At 41.7% G+C, this 18,815-nt stretch overlaps 1 protein-coding gene across 2 annotated transcripts in view; it reads right to left on the bottom strand.

Annotated features, from left to right (window-relative positions):
• Positions 1 to 18,815, bottom strand: part of LOC133527842 (adipokinetic hormone/corazonin-related peptide receptor variant I) — a 228,414-nt gene that overhangs the window by 149,909 nt on the left and 59,690 nt on the right. For both annotated transcript variants that reach the window (XM_061865033.1, XM_061865034.1), the window contains exon 2: positions 1,713 to 1,791. The gene's annotated coding sequence lies outside the window, so the exon portion shown is untranslated. The remainder of the gene's footprint in view (positions 1 to 1,712; positions 1,792 to 18,815) is intronic.

Genomic DNA, 18,815 nt, shown 5'->3' with positions numbered 1-18,815 from the left:
GTTCAAAATATGAGTCTAGTCTTTTTATACATTTTTCGTAGTCTGTACTGCCGTCGACCTGCTCATCTTTTATGCTTTCATATATTTCTTGGACCTCTGTCCCTGCTTGATGCAGTAACCTCGCTACTTTCTGTTTGTCGTTTAATCCGACCTGGCTCTCAATGTAATACTGAAAATTCCTCTTCCACAAACGCCATCTTTCTGGAAGTGTGCTGGCTTCTTCATACGGGTCAAATTTCGGTCCCGAGGACCCTGCAGCATAATCTTGAAACATATTTTTTTTATCGCGTGTCTTCGAAATGCGTGCGATGATTTCGTATCCACTTTAATCACCGACACGTTGCAACATCCTTGTCGCCAAAATAGCTGTACGGATTCTCAATCAAAACACTTATTGTTTAAAACTACAATTGTCTTTATTAATCCCTTTTTTTGCATACATTCAGATTTAACTAGCTGTTTAACATTGTTTCCATTTTCGATGCATATCAATATCTCTCTGTCAAAAGTGACAGCTCTCAATCAGTGACGTTCCATCACTGATGGACTCTACAGTGCACTGTTTAATATTTTCCTAACAAGAATGGTAGTACTATACAGTCTATACATATACAAGTTAAATAAAATTTTGTTTATATTTTGTACAGTCAAACGAAGACAAGTTAGCAGCGTTAATAATAACCAAGACGGTGCACAGGTTATTTTAAACATCAAACTTCTGTGAAATTAGGACGTTTAACTTGACATTTGCACCGTCTGGGTTATCAAAATTACTGCCTACTTATCTTGGTCTGACTATAGATCTGATTCGGTTTATTTGATATCAGTTATAAGTTTGAATTAACCAAATATCAGGCGCTTAAGCGTTAAGCCGCTGCAACAATGCCTACCACAGATCATATAATACTAGTAATGCCTACCACAGATCATATAATACTAGTAATGCCTACCACAGATCATATAATACTAGTAATGCCTACCAAACTTGTATTTGAACCTAATTCTATTTATATTGCCATATCGGGATAAGATCAAATTCAAAACTGCGCGAGCGTAACATAAACATGGCTTTTGCACAGAGCAATAATATATTAGTCTATAATATAGACCATATATGTTACCACTGTTAACTGTTAAGCGTTAAGGATTATTTTATCTTCTTCATGAATTTATCAATGTCAATGCCTCCCGGAGCCTTAAGGTCCAGTGTTGTAAAACTTGTAAAAAAAAATGCTCCGAATAATCTAACTAATTGTACCTAATTAATAAGTGGTGAACGGTGTTGGTCACACATACTGTAAACAGTGTTTAAAATACTTTATATTTAAGCCTTTCTTGTAGTGACTGTTTATTTACCTAAATAAATAAAATAATAATATATATATATATATATATATATATATATATATATATATATATATATATATATATATATATATATATATGGCCTCGACGGGAGACCAGCGCTAGCACAGCCAGGCTAGCACCATGCTGAGTCGGGACCATTTCGTGGCTTATATATTATGTTATGTTACCTGTTGTTTTCTTTTTTTTTTTTGCCACGAAAAAAACGCTCTCTACTCTACTCTAATACATACTTGTACGGACGGTGCCCTAACTTAAGTTACCAAGTACCCATACTAGTTGTATAAAAAAGTTGAAACTTATGTTAGGGAACCGACTACGAACGTATTAGTGTAAGGTAACCTTACCTTTACTTCAGGCGCGGGCGCCTGGGGACTACAGCTTAACTTAATACGCTCGTGATCCGCTAATGCTTATTGCACTTCACTGAAACAAAGGAAATTATTATTATACGAGTGTTCTTTCAACTTTGTGAAACTATATGAGGCTTTCCATCAAGGGGTCCTTATGTTTCATATGCATAAGGACCTTTTTGTTAGAAAAGGGTCCTTAAGAGGGGTCATTAGAAACGGACCCTTTTCTGTTGAAAGCCATATACACCTAACTATAAGATTATACAGCGAGTATTTTTGATACGATGACATATTGTATTGGTAGTAAGTTTAGGACATCAAAAAAATATGTAATTTTTTTTAATACAAGAAAAAAAACAGAATTATTTAACTAAGTAATCTATAAAACTTAAAATCTAAATCTAAAAATAAATAAAACCAATCAAGAAATGCGGATTGGGTATACGGCGCTCACGAGACGTTAGCCTTCCTGCCTTCCTTGCGTCGGCGGCTGGGGTTGTGGATGTTGTCACTAAAATGTTACCGTTAGATGGTGCCAAGGTCACAATACCCTATGCCGCCGATGCTTCGTCGGCTTGGAAGGCTTTTAACTCTGATGCACCTGTACCCGAAAAACCTTGCCGCCAGCGTTTATGGGACGATGTCGTGGTAAGGAGGCTATTCGATAGTCTTATAAATGCCGCTTCTGGTGCTGACAGAGCCAGGCTAATCGCTACCTCCAAGCCTGAATCGGGGGCCTGGCTACACGCTAATAATACGAATAAAGAGAAAATAAATCATCCGCCATCCCGAAAATTGTTATTTTTGCAATCAGAGGGTTGTTCCTCGGAGACGATTCTACGTGGATAGAATTGTACCTAAGTAAATATACAGACTATTACCGGCAAGTGGGTTTTTTAAAGTTGGGTAAAGTAACATAGTTCACTAACTTAACCATGACCTTAATTTAGTTAATAAACTATGAGTAAAATTCAGACTTTATTAACTTTCTAACAAAATTTTAATTGCCAGCAATGTACAGCGCAGTAAATTGACAAGTGCCAATGTCCCTTCATACTTTGTTTATTGAATTGCGTCGTTTATTTCAAGAGTTAGCGACACCAGTATTACTACCCTTAAGATAACTACGGCCAATTAAAGGCACTTGTCTCATTGATAAACACTTTATTACCAACTAAATAAAACTTAAATACAAACCCCATCTTAATTTTTATTTTTGTAAATAAAATTTCAGTAATGAGTCTTATTAACGAATCCCTGGGGACCCTTTTTGCACCTTTAAAAACTTGAAGGGATGTTTTCTATTTTTTTTAAATCTTGTGCACAGTTTTGTTACTGGAACCAAGCAATACGAGTACTTCACGTTGGTACCCGTTTGAAGTGCTCGAGAATCCTTTTTTCAACTTGCACTGGCACGATCCCGTTCATGGCCCTTTTAGGCTGACCGGCCGATTGGCCTGTTCTCACGAACTCGCTGAAGAGCCGCGGTTATCAATCGAGCATTGTGTGGATGTCGTCAATTTGGGAAGCGTTTCCGATAAAGCCTTAAAAGCGTTGAGCTGCATTTCCACGTGTTTCAATTACTCTCGGGCATCGTAATGTAAGCCACTAGTAAGAGATTTTAAAGAAAATCAAATACCAGTTTTGCTAATTTTTTGGTTTGTTTTGACAACCCGACGTCAACACTTGAAATTGTCATGTCAAAGTTTATAAAAAACTGTTTAATGAATGTTTTATGCAAGGCCTGTCGACTTCCTTAGAAAGACATGACGCTTCATAATTGCGCATGTGTGGTCTGACCTCCTGGAAATAGATACCAGTTATAAATATAAAAATATTTTGTTACAGCAACATTGCTCCTATCTGACTTTGTCTATTCAACTTTGGGAACAAATAAAATCATTTTTATCAAATATTTTGATTTATGTCACACTACCATATGTAAATTATTTTTATTTTATATAAATTATTACATATTTCAGTTTGTCTTTGTCTATGTTCATAAAATCTATGGAGGTCAGAGGCACATATACCCTCCATAAAGCCTTGCACTTGGGTCTGGCCGGTTAGAACATAGACAAAAGTCTGCAATGTCAATGCTGTCAAAGTCATTGACGCAAAACTATTTTCATTTTCAAAACTATCAGTTTTCATATAAAATGATTAAATAACGATTTATGTTCTTGAAATAGATTTATTGATTAATTTTTAAAATTAAAAATCCACCGCACATTATCTCCGCTCAGACTCGGTTAAAGTTTAATCCATTTTACTGAACTAAGAAACAACAATTATTTCAAGGTAAGAAATATTTTAATCTATAAATAAAATAAGTGTACTATTGCCAAATTCAAATACATAAATTTAATCTTACCACCCTCTTAAGTTGCACGGCCGCCCTATCGCGTCCAAAATTACAATCTAATGAATCTAAATTCATCATAGAAGTAAATTCTAACATTGTTTTAGCTGGCAATTTAGAACTCTGGTAGCTATTTAATAGCTTATATAATACCTTGCTAATAGCAAGGTTAGTAATTAGGGGCATAGGTTATAGTATTGTTTAAAATGTGACTGTTTTGTTTTAGAGGGTGAACGTGAGCAAAAAATCCTTGGGCGTCATATCATTTCCTTGGAAAGGCACAAAATCAAAAGGCACGGATCCGCCACATAATTGTGACTAGTTGTAGTTTCCCGGTGACCATCAACAAGACCGCTGCACTGAGCTGTGGAGCAGAAAGTGTCCGACAATCGGATAGATGTAATAACAACTTTGTCTGTCATATATTCATGTATTTTTAGTTTTTAGGGCTAATATATGTGATATGATTACAAGTTACACTAATTGCAATTGTGGAGTAAAATCAGATGTGCCAAAGATCATGTTTTAGATATATAAAAAGCTATATTAAATGCAATAAATAGTATATGTATATATATAAAATTGTTTTTATCATGAAGATTTTAATGACTTCTATTTATTGTTATGAAGGTGATCTGGGAATTAAAACATGCGCTAAAAATAGATGACCTAAACATAAATAACGCCTTAAAAAAATCAAAAGATAATCACACGCACAGGATAGGTTAACTATTTGGTACCCACATCAATAATGAACCGAAATTACCGACCTGTGGTTTAATTGAATAAAATTCATATAGGTATGTAGATATTATATGGAAGTGTCACAGTTAGTTCAACAAGCCCCGTCCGATACATAAATTTGTATAGAAAATGACTTTTTTCCTGCCTATTGTATGTTTTTCGAACGAATTAAGCTCTTTTGATCATAATATATAGGAATAAAAATATTTATAACTTAATAATAACTGTATTGTTACCTTTTATATTGAAAAAACTTTAAAATATAGATATCATTATCTCTTAGGACAAAAGATGCCTGTGATTTTGATTAATATGTGACATAATATTTTTTTATTTGATAAATACTAATTTAAAAACCTCACCCCAACAAAAACAAAAAATGAAAAAACACAAAAAGAAATTCCGTCGCCGGGATTCGAACCCAGAACCACTAGCTAGAACTGGATCACTACCTACCAACACCCGCCAGGCTAAACCGGTTGTCAATTTTAGTACTGAGATACAAAGAGAGCGCCACTAGTATAAACGAACTTTTGAAAGGGGCATTTTTTTGTATGGAGTTAGCGTTCTTCTCCTAGTGAGTATTATATTCTTTGGTTTTATGTATGTAAAACCTCCATACATGAACGCAATGATAACGACGACGATAACACTTTTTCCTACTCATCTACTGTTATCTGTCATTTATGCATTCATTTACACGAATATAAGAACATACATAAAAGATTTCAAGAAAAGTCTATATTGTCTATTCCTCATAAAAGCTCTTGTGCTTTTATAAGCTATAATGTTACTGCGATTAATGGCTACCAACCTAACAAAACCAAAACGAATACAGTTTTAAACTAAGTGCATTGATGCCAACTTACAAAATATTCATTTGGTTGCATAGTAAAAATAATTACTTCATAAGTCAGAAACACGCATGTGACACCCGTAATATAGCAACACCCATAGACTACGAAGACCGCTTAGCGTTGCTTGTTAGTCTCCGTAGGCTACGGTGGCCAAAATTGAGAAAAAACTGTCCAAAAAATTAATTTAGCAAGTAGCAAGTAGGTACCAGGGCCTCATGAGTTACGAGGAGGTGTCGCCGACCGGCCGGCCGCGGCCCGGGGCGGGCCGGGCGCGTAACAAGGTATGCTCGCGCGTCTTGGCTATATACTTTTGCTGTAATTTGTTTACCTAAATTAAGATTTATTTTTGTTGACTCGTAGGAAAAATATTGTATGCAACGTTGTATAAGTAGGTCAAAAAATTCAGGTGGCGTATTCCTTTACAATGTTCGCCTACGCCTTCGGCTCCGGCTCACATTGTAACTCACGCCACTCGCCTTTTTTGACCCTTCTTATACAACTGTTGCATAAAATACTATTATGCCCCGAGCAAAATAAACTATGTTCGTCTTACCCAACCTTACCTTACATATTTTTCAAAGGCATATTTGGCTGATTTTAGAACTCAAAGCGAGGTACTCGTAAACAGAAATTAACAACAAACACAAAGCAACGGGGCCATTCAAACTTAAAGTGCCCAAGTCAAATTGGTATCTCGAAACTTTTTGATTGTTTTTGGAAATACAATGTAACAATGTAATGACACTCAATTTGTATTTACGGTTCATTCAATATTGGATTTTAAACTTTTCAATGAATGTTATTAGCAAATTTATTGTTTAACCGAGTACTCCTAATACCTAACTTATACCTATAATTGGGTACTTGACACATGTTGAATTTTATAACAAAATTTAGCTAAATGGATAGAAAATGAGCTATCGATTATAAAAAAGTGGAATTTAAAAAGACATTGATATTATAAAAAATACAAGGCTCCAAATTCTACAATTTTTTTTCGTTTCAAAAAGTAAAATAAAAGTAAAAACAATTTAAAAAAAAAAGCTTTTATTTAAATGCTCTAAAAAGAAGAAAATAAATTTTTCCTTTAAAATTTTAATCATCAACTTATAACCTCATTATACACAATTTATATGTTCATAAAAGCTTGTCGCGTGATTTAATTGTATAAACAAACTAGTATATCGTTAATTAAGTAACTTGATCTGCTAAGTTAAAAATTTTCAAACATTTTAATTTAATTTAATACTTATAGGTACTTAAACCTCGCGACAAGCTTTTATGAACATATAAATTGTGTATAATGAGGTTATAAGTTGATGATTAAAATTTTAAAGGACAATTTTATTTTCTTCTTTTAAGAGCATTTAAATAAAAGCTTTAAAAAAAAATTGTTTTTACTATTATTTTATTTTTTACTTTTTAGTTATTTTGAGTTACTCTCAACAATCCCTTTCATTTGATACCCATATTGTAGAAGTGCATTAAAAATAACTATTCCGCCATCTTGGATGTTCCGCCATATTGAATTTAGAATAACGTCACATATTTTTTCGAGTTACTGTCAATAATCCCTTTCATTTGATACCCATATTGTAGAAGTGCATTAAAAATAACTATTCCGCCATCTTGAATGGTCCGCCATGTTGGATTTAGAATGACGTCACATAATTTATCATGCATTGTCATCCAAACTAAACGTGTACCTATACAAAATTTCAGCTCAATCGGCTGAAGATATCTGCTTCAAAATTGAGTTGCAAGATTCCACCCGAACAGACATACATACATTGCAAGTTAAATAAAAGCTTTTAAAAAGAAAATGGTGCAGTCACGTCTGAAAATACCGATACGGATAAAGTGCCAAAAATATGTATACACGACCTTATTTCCCATATATTAAGATAGTGTATGCATATTTTTGGCAGTTTGTCCGTATAGATATTTTCAGACGTGACTGTACCATTAGATTCCTTACATTTTATTGAAGAATAAATTATATAACAAACTATATACATAAACGAAATATTGCAGGGTCAAGTCGTTTAACTACGAAAGCATTTAAAGATGTAGACGTTCCATGAGGTGGTCGTTTTGCGAACTAGTAGTTTTGATAGGTACTCAACCATTTTGAGACGAAAACCTTTTGCAAGGTAGTCGTTTTGCTATCATGTTATTTTGAGATATAGGCTTTGCAATTGTGGGCGTTTTGCGATCCCTTCCTCTTGCGAATCGCTCATTTTGAGATCCAGTGGTTTTGATACCAACCCCATAAGGGACTGGAGGTCAATAAGGCCCGATGGGAATTAAGGCCCACTACAAAAAAATCTGTTACATACAATAGCCGATACTGAAGATAACGAGACAGCTACGTACTAATGACTTGAAATTTTACTACTTCAGTACTTACACAAAATTAAATAAACTTTATATATAACTATTGTAACCGCCAGAGGACACCCTGGAGTCAGCTCTCAGCGATAACTCAGTTTAATATTTATTTACGGAGCCTGCTGGTTCGGAAATCCAATTCCTCCCACGGTGGGACGTAGTTGGAGCGTCAAACAAACACCACTTAATTAGATTCCTATTTATTTAGCACTAGCACACACTTAGTCTAGACCTTAGGCACCAAACTTAAGCACTAAACACTAACACTATAGGCACTTTCACTATAACGTTATTCTAGTACTTACTAAGGTAAAATAACTAAGCGGTCCACGTAACTAGCACTAAAACCACTATTACCACTAATACTGATCACAACTTTAGGGCACTTTCACTTTTTCCTCACTTTTCCTTTTTGTTTTCCGATCGCTTGAACTGAACTGAACTGACTGTACTAACTCACTGTCCGCAGGCCGTATCTCGCCTGCTTATATAGGGCGAATACGAGGTCTCGAAAGTAACTCCAGATAATTCGAGAACGGCCTCGTTACGTGGACTTCTCTTTCTTGTGCTATCTCTTTCTCGCATTGGGCGTAGAACTTTCCCCGTATTTAACCACCTTTTCGGGTTTACCTGAGGTTTTCAGTGATGAACCGTACCTTTTTAGAAAGCATTTACGAAGATCTACCCTATTATACTAGTTTCAGCTGAAAATATTCATAAATATAAGAATTATCTCTATCGATAGTTCAACTCCATACAAAAATAACTTTAAGTCTTAATATCTCGATAATTCTAGGCCCAATGCTTACAATGCTTGTGTCTACGGATAGCTAACCCTATTTTCTATCTATACAGGTCACTACGATCCCTGGGGAAAGCCTAACTTGGGAGAAATCAGGTGAAATTGGGTCGCCTCGGCCCGAACATATAAATACCGCGCACCGAAGTCCGCGCCACTCAGTACGCTTCCGGCTTCCGCAGCGATCGCACCGGCCGCTCACCCGCGGTGATGACGTCACGTAACAAGCTGACACAAAACGCTATTTTCATAGCGACTACAATTTTATCCTGTTTCTAGTCAATCATACAAAGTGTGCTTGTGTTAACTTATTTCTATCCTATAGCTAGGCACCCTATAGCTATTTTATTTAGTTTTACGCGTTAGGCAATTCTTTCCGGCCCGGGTCTGTACCGTCCGAGCATTCGTCTCGGCAGGGGTCCATGCTGTCCGTAACAGTCTGCCCCCGCTGACGCTCCTGCGACTGCTCCTGTTGCAACGGTAGGACAGCCAACTTTGTGACGGGCCTCCGGAACACGCCTCCTCGGGTTTGCACGTCAGCCGATCGTATTCCACCATCCGGTCCTGGGTACACCTGGGTGACGATGCCGCGTGGCCACACATTGCGCGGCAGATTTCCGTCCACTATTATTACATAGTCGCCCTTCTGGATTGGCCTGACCCTGTTATTTGATGATTGTCGTGGTGCGAGTGTTGGCAGGTACTCCCGTATCCATCTTCGCCAGAAGTGGTCGGCCAAAGCTTGGCTGGCCCGCCAAGTCCTGCGGTCCGCTTCCTCGCACGGTCCGGTCGATGGAGCTCCCGTTGAACCTCCCAGGAGAAAATGAGCCGGTGTCAACGCTTCCTCATCCCTCGGGTCCACTGAAACATGGGTCAGTGGCCGTGCGTTGACAGTATTTTCTGCCTCTGCCAATATGGTCAGCAACAATTCTTCTTTGGGTGCCTTTGTGTGTAATGTTGCTGTTAGGGCGTTCTTTACGGAGCGTACTAATCTTTCCCAAGCTCCGCCTTGGTTGGGTGCACCGGGTGGAATAAACTTCCATGTGACGTTGTGTTGTACGCCGAACTCTCGAAGTGCTGGTAACCACTCCTTGTAGGCGTTGCGTAGTTCGACGTCCGCTCCCCTGAAGTTCGTTGCATTGTCGCTGTAAATGACTGCGGGCCATCCTCGTCGTGCCGCTAGTCGCCTGAGAGCCATTATCGCCGAGTCCGTTGAGAGACTATGGACGATCTCCAGATGTATGGCTCGCGTCGTTAAACATGTAAACAATGCAACCCATCTTTTTTCATGCCTTCGTCCGATGGTCACTGTTAATGGTCCAAATAAATCCACTGCCGTGTTTGTGAATGGCCTCTTGTACGGCTGGATTCTAGCCAGCGGTAAGTCTCCCATTGCTGGCACCTTTGGTTGCGCTCTCCTTAACACGCATAGGCGGCACTTGCCAGCCACCATGCGCACCGTTGGCCGTAGGTGAATGATCCAGTAGAGCTGTCGTAGATCATTCACAACTCGTTCATTATTTGCATGTCCAGCTTCCTTATGCGCGCGTTCAATTAATAATCTAATTATTTGATGCCTCCCGTCCAATATGATTGGCTGCTTCTCTAACCCTAGTACTGGCGCTGCGTTGAGCCGTCCTCGCATACGTATCAGTCCGTCTGGGCCTAATACTGGGTCCAATTCATGCAGTCGACTTTTGTGGCTGACTGGTTCGCCCTTAGACAGATTCCGATACTCCTCAGGGAAGCTTGTGCGTTGAGCATATTGGAAAAGTAGATGCTCCGCCTTCTTCCTATGTATGACCTGCAGTGGTTGTCGTTGTCGGTTCCTGAGACAATCGAGAAATTGAAAGACTCGTGCCGTTGCGTTCACCAAACGATTATAGTTCGAGAATCGCTCGATGTCTGGAATCGGCTCCCTGTTGACTTTTGGCTCCTCCTGAGCAGCACAGGCAACCTCCTCATACTCGGGAAGGTCTTCTTCAATATTTGCCTTGACGTTTTCCTGTGGCCATTCTTCCTCAGGGCGCTTAAGAAAGTCTGGTCCTTGGTACCATCGGCTTTCGAAGATCACTTGTCGATCTTTATCCGGGCGGGTAGCTTCATCCGCCGGATTTTCTTTTGTGGGAACCCAGCGCCATTGTTTTGGTATTGTCAGTTCCGCTATTTCACCTAAGCGGTTGGCTACATAGGCGCTATATCGTTTCGCGTCGTTGCGGACCCAGTGTAGCACCGTCCTCGAGTCTGTCCACATGATGACCTGATCTGGTGTCAGACGATGCTCCTCTCGGATGGTCTGCTGTAGCCTTGACCCGATGAGCGCCGACTGAAGTTCCATGCGTGGTATGCTGAGTTGCCTCGTTGGCCCAACCTTACTTTTTGCCGCGATTAGGCTCACTTGGGCCTCCCCGCCATTTGAGGCTACTCGCCAGTACGCCACGCATGCGTATGCTTTGGTGCTGGCGTCCACGAACACGTGTAGTTCCCTTCTCGCCACTGCCCCCGTTGAAAGATAGCATCTTGGTATCCTGAGCTTCGCGACGCTATCCAGAGCTCGCAGCCAGGCCTCAAAGTCACGCTTATCCTCTTCTGGCAGTGGAGAGTCCCAGTCCAGCTTCTTGGCCCACAGATTTTGCAGCTGAACTTTTGCTGTTATAGTATAGTGGCTTAACAGCCCCAGCGGGTCATATACTGACATCACGGCCGATAACATTTGCCTCTTCGTAGGCGTCTGTATCATTTCCTTCACTTCGGCCGGTACCCTTATCATTGTTGTGTTGAAACCCAACTGGTCGGTTTCAGGGTTCCAGTACATCCCAAGGATCTTATTTTCCTTGCCTTTGCCGAGCTGTGCCGGTGTACTTGCGTGTAACTCCGTCGGGATCTGCTGGAGTAGCTTCACACTGTTTGAAGTCCACCCTCGTAACTGGAACCCTCCCTTGGCGTGAGACGACGCGACTTGCGTAGCACGATGTAAGAGTTCCTTCTCATCCGGGTAGCTGGCTACGTAATCGTCCATGTAATGATTACGTGTGATGTCTTCCACAGCATCCGGGAACTCATCAGCGTTGTCCATAGCGTTTCTATTTCTGACGCTATGGGCCAGGAATGGTGAGCTTGCTGCACCAAAAAGCATGCTCGTCATTTTGTAAAATTGCGGATTCCCTGTCCGGCGGTCCCCTCTCCAAATGAACATTTGTGACGGTTGATCCTCGGCCCTTATTTTTACTTGGAGGAACATTTCCTGTAGATCCGCCACAACTGCAAATTGCCCTTCGCGGAACCGAAAGAGAATCCCTATAATTGACTGTAATAGATCCGGTCCTTCCAAAAGAAAATCGTTTAGGCATTTCCCTTGAACGCGACACGCAGCGTCGAAGACTAGCCTTATCTTGCCCGGTTTGTTCGGATTAGTTACCGCAAAATGCGGCAATACCCACGCTATCTTGCTATCTGGCGGCTCCTGCAGTGGCTCGGCGTACTTTTTCTTTAATAAATTATCAATTTGTTCCTTGTAACTCTCAGCGAATGCCGGATCCCGATCCATCTTTCTCTCGATACTCCTTAACCGACACATTGCAGTTTGTATGGTTGATGGCATTCGTGGTTCGTCGTCCCGCCATAGCTGACCTACTTCATAGCGTGGTCCATTGTCGTTAATTTTCTTTATTGTTCTGTCCAAAATATCCATGGCCCTTTGGACTTGCGGATCCACCTTTGTAACGTTTTTTATTCCCAGCGAATCTATGTTGAAATAATCTCGTAGCATGGAGTCTAGGTTCTCATCCCTCTCGCGGCATTGCAGCATCAGGTGTTCCTCGCCCTCCTTGGGAATAACCAGCCGTGGTTTTCCCCCGAAGATCACCCAGCCAAGCCCAGTTAGCACTGCCGCTGGCTCGTCCAGACCCCTGACGATTGCTTCCTGTGGTAGTAGCACAGGCCATTGGTCGATGCCGATAAGCAGTTTAGGTATAGCCTCTTCATAGCACGCAGTTGGTATATTTTTGAAGTGCTCCAGCTCCATGATTTTCTTACTCATCCGTTGCGTACGTAGGCCTATACGTCGTACCGTCGTGAAGACGAGATCGTATGCGGTTTCCAAGCCCTTTCCGCGTACGCGCACCTTCACCTGTCTGCTTATTTCAGGCTCCGCTTCCATATTGCTTACGCCTGCGAGACATAGCGGCGTGGCAGGTCCCGTAGCTCCTACGGTGTCCGCTACGTCTGTCTGAATCAGGCTTATAGTGCACCCGTCGTCCAACATAGCGTAGGTGTCCACCTTCCCCTTAGGACCCTCTACGGTGACGGGAACCATTTTGAGGAACACCGTGGTTGTGTTATTCACATACTCCGTAGTGTTCGTAACAGTGTCCGGCTCTTGTGCTATAACCGCCGGCGTATGTCCGGACCCTAGGCTGGCGGTGGGCTGCGAAGAGGGCGCGGCCGCGCGGGACACTGGCGGCCGGCGTTCACGCGTCGCTTCCTGCGCCTTTCCCTCGTGCAGCAACTTATGATGCCTAAAAGTGCATCCGTCGATTCCACAAGGTTTGTCATGGCACTTCGTCTTTCTATGCTTGCTGTTTAGGCATCTGAAGCATATTGTGTTACTCCTGGCCCAGTCCCATCTAGCTCCTATGTCCATGGCCAAGATCCGCTTGCACTCCGGGGTTCTGTGGCCACCGCCGCAACATAGGCAGGGTACACGCCGCGCCTCGGCGTTACCCGTCGTATATGCCTGCTCGGCGTGGTACTGCGCCTGCTGTGGACGTCTACTTCCCTGGACTCGTTGGCTCGTCGTTGATGGGCGGGCGGCTTCCTTCGCTGCCGTTTCCCTCCTCTTCATATTGCTTGTAGGTAGCCGAGCGTGTGAGAACTCTAACTCGGCGTCGCTTTCCTCGATGAGAAAATCCGCCATGAGCATAAGCTCACATTTACCATTCTTTATATTTTCTCGGGCATATGCACACCATCTGCTTCGTAAGTGGGGACTCAGACGATCGGTTATTTCTCTTACCAACAAAGGATTGCTACTGTAATTTTTACTATCCAGTTCACACAAGGTGCTTACTATATTGACGACTTTTGTAGCAAAGTTATTTAAATCTATGGCGCTAGGACCCACAGGCGGCAGACGTTTAAGCTCTTCTAGCGCTTTATCGACTAAAAGGTCAATCCTTCCAAAGTTCTTTTTCAACAATTTCATTATTAAATCTGGCTGTGTCGACGTTGATAATAGATGTTGCACGCATTGGCGTGCATCCCCACGTAAACAATTTCGAAGCCTTGCCATGTTTTCGAATGCACTAAAATTGTAGCGTCGAGTTGACTCGCTGTAGGCATTATAAAATAATAACCACTCGTTCGGGTTGCCCGAGAAAGGTGGCAGCTCGTAGCATTGTTTTGGCGGCGTTGTGCGTACGGCGTCCCTTAATTGGTCGGCGAGCCTATTAAATGCAGTAGCCGCGTCACTCGGCGGCGGCTCTACCGACGACCTTAGTTTAGTATGAGGAGTGAACGGCGTTGACGCGAAGTAATCCCTTTGTGGTTCAGTTCGTGACTCCATGTACTCGTTGCGTGGTCGCGACGGCCCCATTTCTGGCTCTAAGGGCGACGGCGCACGGTACTCGTATTGTGATCGTCGCGGCGGCTCTACCGGTGACGGCGCCCGATATTCATTGCGCGGTCTGCGCGGCGGCGATCTATCCCCTTTCCGTGGCTGGCGCGGCGGCGATCGGTACTCAGCTCGCGGCCCGCGCGGCGGCGATCGGGCGCGCTCGGCCCGTGTCGGCACGGGTAGCGTCTCTACGCGAACGCGAGGCGGGTCGTCGTGGGGGCGATGCGGCGTCTCGACGATCTCTCCAATGTCATTAAGCAACTCGCTGACTCGGCTCTCGGGTTCGGCTCGTACTCGTCGCTTGGGGCTACTCCCGCGTGATGATGCCACGGAGGTGTCCGAAAGTGACCCATATTCGTTAACCACGACGTTAAGACGGTGCTTATATTCTATGTCAAGCATCTCGCGTTCCAGAGCGAGCTCCCTGAGCTTCAGTTCCAGTTTCTTTTTTTCTTTTATATATTGAAGCTCTTTTATTTTGCTTGAACATAGACTGCTGATGTGTGAACCCCTTGATGATGCAGATTTGACCGACGACCCTTCATTCCGTGCGTTTTTCTTAGGCGAGGGTGCTGGAGGTAGGGGTGTGGTGCGCGGAGGTTCTTGCCTCTCCTCCGCCGCCCTACTCTCCCCCTCGGAAATGGGCGACATTCTCCTTGACTGCGCGCTCAACTGTTCGCGCTCGGCGCGGCGTCGCTCAATCCGCCGTTGATTAAACCGCTCGATCACAGACGGTGAACGCGGAGGCCCCTTGTGGACAGTTATCTTCACGGCCTTTGTCAGTGGTACCTCGGCCTTAGCCTTCCCTAGTACCGGCGGCGAAGATTTGGAACCCGCCTCTGCTTCCTCGTCGATGGCCTTTGACCCGGTGCCCTCGACGTCCTCGCGGTGTTCCCCCCTAGATGGAGGGCTAGCCGTCGACTCCCTTCCGGTAGCCGTCGTTAACGGCCTCCCGGTGCGCTGGCTAGGTCCTCCCGACGTGTCCGTTGCCCGCTCCGCGACCTCTGATACGCGACCCGTGGTATCCGTGGAGGTCGTACGTTCCCGCTCGTTCCTGGTGCGGTCCGACTGCGATCTTGTTGTAACTCCCATTTTCGAGTTACTTCCCGACATTATTAACACTTCACAACACAGTTCACTGCACGGTTCGTCAGTCACACACAATATTCACACAACACAGTTCCCACTGTTCAGTATTAGTCCAATAAGAATCTAATTAGACACTCACTGTACTCACTGAAAGTTACTAGGTCCCACTGAATTTCAGGATCCGGCTCGAAGGACCAAAACTGTAACCGCCAGAGGACACCCTGGAGTCAGCTCTCAGCGATAACTCAGTTTAATATTTATTTACGGAGCCTGCTGGTTCGGAAATCCAATTCCTCCCACGGTGGGACGTAGTTGGAGCGTCAAACAAACACCACTTAATTAGATTCCTATTTATTTAGCACTAGCACACACTTAGTCTAGACCTTAGGCACCAAACTTAAGCACTAAACACTAACACTATAGGCACTTTCACTATAACGTTATTCTAGTACTTACTAAGGTAAAATAACTAAGCGGTCCACGTAACTAGCACTAAAACCACTATTACCACTAATACTGATCACAACTTTAGGGCACTTTCACTTTTTCCTCACTTTTCCTTTTTGTTTTCCGATCGCTTGAACTGAACTGAACTGACTGTACTAACTCACTGTCCGCAGGCCGTATCTCGCCTGCTTATATAGGGCGAATACGAGGTCTCGAAAGTAACTCCAGATAATTCGAGAACGGCCTCGTTACGTGGACTTCTCTTTCTTGTGCTATCTCTTTCTCGCATTGGGCGTAGAACTTTCCCCGTATTTAACCACCTTTTCGGGTTTACCTGAGGTTTTCAGTGATGAACCGTACCTTTTTAGAAAGCATTTACGAAGATCTACCCTATTATACTAGTTTCAGCTGAAAATATTCATAAATATAAGAATTATCTCTATCGATAGTTCAACTCCATACAAAAATAACTTTAAGTCTTAATATCTCGATAATTCTAGGCCCAATGCTTACAATGCTTGTGTCTACGGATAGCTAACCCTATTTTCTATCTATACAGGTCACTACGATCCCTGGGGAAAGCCTAACTTGGGAGAAATCAGGTGAAATTGGGTCGCCTCGGCCCGAACATATAAATACCGCGCACCGAAGTCCGCGCCACTCAGTACGCTTCCGGCTTCCGCAGCGATCGCACCGGCCGCTCACCCGCGGTGATGACGTCACGTAACAAGCTGACACAAAACGCTATTTTCATAGCGACTACAATTTTATCCTGTTTCTAGTCAATCATACAAAGTGTGCTTGTGTTAACTTATTTCTATCCTATAGCTAGGCACCCTATAGCTATTTTATTTAGTTTTACGCGTTAGGCAATTCTTTCCGGCCCGGGTCTGTACCGTCCGAGCATTCGTCTCGGCAGGGGTCCATGCTGTCCGTAACAACTATATATATATAATAACTTCGGGTCACTTGCACCAATCACTAACCCGGGTTTAACCGGTTAAACCTGGAGTTACCATAGTTACTAGTACAATTTGACACTGGGTTTACGGTTTAACCGGTTAGAGGGACGGTGAAAGTGGCTCTAGATATTAATTTTCCTATATCATAATAATTCAATAAATTCTCTAAATATTTGTCTTTAATAAAGCTATAAATATTAACTAAATAACCTAAATCTGACAAAATAAAGTAAAAATAAACCTACATATGAAAAGTCCCCCAGGTCCGTTCCCTATGAAAGGGTGCCCATAAGGCTAGCTACATTCCCTCGCTGAATTATGTGTAGCTTACAAATTAATAATAATAAAATTCTTTATTGTGCACTACTAAAGAAAAACTCATATTACAAACAAAGACAGGACTTAAATTAGTAGGATTAAATTACCTACTTTTTCCCACAATATAAATTTAACGATAATGTTGACGACCTGTCTGGCCTAGTGGGTAGTGACCCCGCCTATGAAGCCGATGGTCCCGGGTTCAAATCCTGGTAAGGGCATTTATTCGTATGATGAGCATGGGTATTTGTTCCTGAGTCATGGATGTTTTCTATGTATTTAAGTATTTATAAATATGAATATATTATATATATATATCGTTGTCTAAGTACCCGCAACACGAGCCTTATTGAGCTTACTGTGGGATTTAGTCAATTTGTGCAATAATGTCTCATAATATTTATTTATTATTTATAAATAGACTTTGACAAATAAATGTAGGTACATACTACAAATAATAGCAATTTGTGAGTACCTATAAAAATGTGTTTGCTTATTTATCGTTTTCCGATAATATTTCATCTCAAAATAATTATGTTTTACCTAGTAGACATCGTTAAATATTCAGTTAGAAGAAATAAAATCAGCTTATGTTGTACATGTACAGTCGACCTCAAAGATGTTTGCATTTTTCGCCTTACTACAAATAAGGTAAAAAAAAGCGCTGGTGGCCTAACGGTAAGAGCGTACGACTTGCAATCCGGAGGTCGCGGGTTCAAATCCCGGCTCGTACCAATGAGTTTTTCGGAACTTTACGTACTGTCGCCATCAGATATATCTGAGCGGCTAAGGTGCTCAAAAATATCTGAACATGCACTCTAACGCCTCACAGTGTTTTATAGAAGCCAAAAAAGTGACATCGTTTCCAAATTACTGTAGTTTTGTAGTTTAGATCATTACAAATGCGAGACTAAAACTCCCGCGTTTCTAATATGTGTAGTTTTTGAGAAATACATTTTTGAAAATCTTGTTTGTGACACCTGGAAATTACGAAAAAAATTTATATTTCGCAAATTATTATACTTTTTTGTTGTTGGATAAACTTTGAACAACAGAAAAGCGTCAGCTTTCTAGCGTTAGTCATCCTTAAAATTGGGCTGTTTTTATTAATCTAATAGCAAAAGTGGAGTCAAACTTTTGACATAAAATTATTCAAGAGTTGAAATATTATTTCATCCCCTTCCAATTCTCATTCATATCGCCGAGAGATTAAAGTAATTTTTCATATAAAATGTGTCGTGAAATGAGAAAGAAAATTGTTACGAGTGTTTTTCAGACGAGTGGCATCAATTTGAATAATTTTACTAAAAGCCTAATCGAGTTTTTTGCCTTTTGGGCCTTAAAAATATGTCTCGATTCACCTGTTCATGAAAAAAATATGTAGAGAATTAATTTAAATCATTTTTAAATTATTATATTTAATAAGTCTCGAGCTTCAGATTAATATATACTTGTGCTAATGCCTGCTTATGAATAGATACAGCGAATTCTGAGCACTACGCCATATGTTTTAA

The sequence above is a fragment of the Cydia pomonella genome, chromosome 18 (genome assembly GCF_033807575.1).
Source record: "Cydia pomonella isolate Wapato2018A chromosome 18, ilCydPomo1, whole genome shotgun sequence".
NCBI classification, from domain to species: domain Eukaryota; kingdom Metazoa; phylum Arthropoda; class Insecta; order Lepidoptera; family Tortricidae; genus Cydia; species Cydia pomonella.
The sequence above is the reverse complement of the archived record's forward strand: the minus strand, read 5'-3'. Positions and strand labels throughout refer to the sequence as shown.